The following is a 4,747-nucleotide window of genomic DNA, read 5'->3' on the forward strand; positions in this document are numbered from 1 at the left end:
AATTAATTTGTTTGTAAACAAGCTGATGGTTAGAGCACTGGTGAAACGGGCGGGTGTAGATTTAATACACACTCGAGGAGAAATATTTACGGCACTGATTCGTGGTCCGATGGTGAAATATGCCGACGACGGTTGTAGGTTCGATTTACGGCTGAGGAAATGGTGTATGCCTAGCCGCACTGATGATTTGTGATACAACGAAACAGTACTGTATATGGAAGACAAATATATATATATATATATATATGTATATATATACACACACATACCACTCTCTGTACGTGTATGTATATAATGTTACACACACACTCTCTGTACGTGTATGTATATATTTCTATTTCTCTCTCTCTCTCTCTATCTCTCTCTCTCTCTATATATATATATAGCTTAGTGTGTTAGAAGAAAAGAGTGAGCTCAATTCTATAAGAGGAGACATCTTACACACCGATAAAATAGAACAACATCCACACTATACCCCACCTTAACCCTAAAACATATACCACATCCATTTAAAACTATGATAAAGACCTTATACACCTTTCTACATTACACTCTATATAATACGCTCCTCCTTTATTTAGAATTCGATAAAACTCCCCCCCCCCCCAACATCATCGATAATTTTAATTGATCTATTTTGTTCCTAATGAATCCCACGCTGGACGCCGCATCCCCACTATGTTACCTAGCATCTTCTCTACTCTTCTGATGAGAAGCATTAGGCTTCGAAATGCCTTGGCATAAAGAGTCCCTTCTATCCCCCAACTAATTGTTTGTATTCCCTTATTGAATAAATGAACCAATCTATATTCATCGATATATAGTTTTTGCATCTTCATTTCCCATTCCTATTGTTCTCCTATCTCTCTCTCTCTCTCTCCCCCCTCTCTCTCTCTCTCTCTTTAGGAAGAGAGATTTAAAAAAGAAAAAAGAATATATATATATATATATATAATATATATATATATATATATATATATACTTATACGTACATATGTACATACATATATATATAAGTATCGATAAAGGTTAAACAATAAAAGGATTGTTATTGATGGCGGAGTTTAATACATAGCATGAATAACAGACAATGAAAAAATATCTTCGAGCGAAAACAATTTATTCTTGATTTTTATTTCATTTAAACAACACCGAATAAGAAGGGTGATATTTTTTGACATTCTGTTTTCATAGGATTAAGTATAGCAACAGATAAATAATCACACGCACACGAACGCACAAACACACATGTCCGAAAAACAAAAACAAAAAAAATCATACCAGTAAGGAGAACTATTTTTTTAAAACTATCTTGAAACACTTCACGAGAAATAAACAATCGTTTTTATTACTTTAGATGAAGTATATATATATATATATATATATGTTTTCTTCAACTAACCCATCCCTCTCTCTCTCACACACACATGCCCGTCTGCAATTTGTTTCGACTACGTTTGCTTTATTACGATGGGATGTCGTTGTCCATCTGATACTGACTATGCTCAAATTCGTTTAACATCTGTGATGTTATAAGTTTCATTACGTCAACCTGATTACACCGTATATAATACATATATACACACATATTTATATAATAAACATTTACTTAATATTATATATATATATATATGTATATATATACAAAGGGCGAATTAACTTTTTTTCTGGGTCAACGGCCAACTAGCACCGTGTATATTTGTGTGTGTGTATATGTGTATTGGAGTAGAGAGGGCTCCCGTAAGCCGTGGTGAAGGCAACCTTTCTAGGAGAAGCAAATCTCTGATTAAAAAAAAACATAAAGCGGAAGACCAGTACCCGCATTAAGCTGGTCTGCAGTTTAATTTGTTGCTGGCTATCTTGCTCTTGCTTGTTGCTGGATCTCAACATTTTGAACCGAGAGAGAGAGACGTAGCTGTCGTACAAAGCTAAGACTCTGTAACATCATATTTGTATAGATACTCCCTCAGACATTTGGGCTCATGGATTTTAAATGTCCGAGGGAGTGGCACTCGTCTGACAAGGCGTTGCAATCATCATATATATATATATATATATATATATATATATATATATATATATATATAACTACTTAATTTACTCACATAAAATTAATATACGAAAGTATAGATTTATGCGTAAACTTTAAGTATTACTTCAAAAGTGCTCAATATGTAGGTAGAGCTAGTTAGTAAGTTATAAAATGTATATGACGATTAAGCTACACTGAATATTCCGCGTTTCATCCACTCTAAGACTCTTCATAAGCCTGAAGAGTCCTAGAGTGGATGAAACGCGGAATATTCAGTGTAGCTTAATCGCAATATACATTTTATAACTTACTATGTATATATATATATATATATGTGTGTGTGTCAGGTCATGTCATATGCTACTGGTACCATGTAACCCAGTACTACCTGCCTCATGGTCGGGTCACCGGCGACTAAACTGGTTCCCCCACCAGACTTGTTTGGTGAGGAGGGTGGCTAGTCTCCCTGAAGGATTAAAAACAAGACCTTCCAAAGGGCGAATGAAATCTTTTTCGGAGTCAACGGTCAACTAGCACCGTGTGTGTTTGTTTGTATGTATGTGTGTGTTGGGGTGGAGAGGGTTCCTGTAAGCCGTGGTGAAGGCAACCTTTTTAGGAGAAGCAAATCTCTGACTTAAAAAACCATAAAGCGGGAGACCAGTACCCGCATTAAGCTGGTCTGCAGTTTAACTTGTTGCTGGCAATTTTGTTCTTGCTTGTTGCTGGATCTCAACATTTTGAACCGAGAGAGAGACTTAGCTGTTGTACAAAGCTAAGACTCTGTAACATCATCTGTGTATAGATACTCCCTCAGACATTTGTCTGTAAAAATGGTCCTGCGGCGATGGAAGTCATTTTTGGGCTTATGGACTTGTATTATAGTACTTTATCTAATTTGTGTCTGTTCACAACCTACTCTTAATTTGGTGCTGTGACTAGGATGCTGGTCTAACGCGTCTTAGCAAAATCAAATATTTCGACAATATCTTTTTTCTCCTATATACCTCGTTATCGATACCGTGACCAAGCTGTTGGCATACAGTAATTTATATACTCTCCCAGTCCTTGCGTTTTCTCTTGGAGAAGGAGTTAGTTTATGGCTAATCGCATGAAGTATGCTGACGGGGCTGCACAGGCACTTTTTGCAAATCAGAGTGTCCCTTTTCGGTGGGGCTGACTTCTCAATCTCACTTTCCGACACTAGTGTCTAAGTTCTTGCAGTGAGAAAGAAATAATAAAACAAAACGCTCTCACATCGAGCATGAATTATATATGTGTATTTTATACTGGAAAAGGAAAAACAAGAACTTCGTAAGAATTGTTAAAGCACAACCGATTGCGTGTGCTCTTTATTATTACATTTTATAATCGTTGTTATTGAGTAGGAAATGGTTGGAGCAAGAAAGGATTAAAGAAACAGAGATACATCATTATTCATTGAGCAACAATTTACGACATGTTAATTGTAGATGTATCTCCACATTACTATGCTAACTAATCATTTCCATGACATTTTCATATCTAAATCTAAATAAATAGATTAGGAGCTCGTAAACTTTTCTGTCATTAGGATGTGACACAAGGTAAGAAACCTCACGTCGTTCGAAGGTTAAAGTCTCTATTTACATGCCTTCCCACGAGTGCAAAGTTAGGCGGAAAAGTCGTTTTTATGTGGGGATTAACGCCTCCCCCCTCCCAAACAAGCTCTATGGACTCGGACAAAAATAAAACTTGCCTAACTCAAGAAGGATTTCTCTTCTCTTCTTAAAGTGAATATAGAAAAGATACTATACTTTGAATCTAGCCCAAAAGCAAAGCGTCTCTATTTACTTGCATCCCCAAAGTTAGACACAAGGTCGGTTTTAAATATGAGAGAAATCCGTCTTCCAAAAAGAGGCACTTTAGATTTGGATAAAAAGCTACTCGTCCTCTGATTGAGGACAGAAAAGATTTATATAACAGGACAGAAAAGAGCCCTTATTTTGAAGAAAAGGATTACTGTGGAATGGAGAAAAAAATAAAAAATAAAAATCATCTCAGTCTAGAAGAATTTCTCATTCACTGAGCCCAAAACAGAAAAGAATATATAGTATCAGAACAAATAGTACGCCTTTGCGAAAAATACAAAACAAAAAACAAAACTAAGACTACTGTCATATCAGTATTGCTTTCATATTTAAAACACACCAAAAAATAGAACCAAATACAGGCTGTCCAAAAAGTCACTGAAGGATTAAAAATATTTTTCATTTTATCATTAATGCTTGTTTTTCCCTCTATTTCAGATATTTTACAGATAATATTTTGAACATTAATTATAGATAAGTATAACACTGAACAATGCACGCAAGTTGTAAAATCGTTTTACCAAAATCAGGCAATGTTTTGGCGACAACATAATCTCTCGCTATGACAATGTCAAATGTCTACCACGTTCCCCAGACTTGACTAGCCCCGATTTTCTTCCAGTGGGGATATCTTAAAGAAAGAATCTATGGTAACAAACACGAAACCTTGCAAGAATTGAAGGAAAACATCAGGAACGAAATAAAGGAGTCAAATCGCAAACCAGAGATTCTGCAATCTGTCATGAATAATGTTTTGGAAAGAGCACAAATATGCGAAGCTGAAAATGGGCAACATTTAAAAGACATTATTTTACATAAATAAAAATTATTTAAAATTTGCACCTTTTCTGCAAAAACGTTCCCAATG

The sequence above is a fragment of the Euprymna scolopes genome, chromosome 29, assembly GCF_053919585.1.
Source record: "Euprymna scolopes isolate OS-2025 chromosome 29, ASM5391958v1, whole genome shotgun sequence".
Classification (NCBI taxonomy): domain Eukaryota; kingdom Metazoa; phylum Mollusca; class Cephalopoda; order Sepiida; family Sepiolidae; genus Euprymna; species Euprymna scolopes.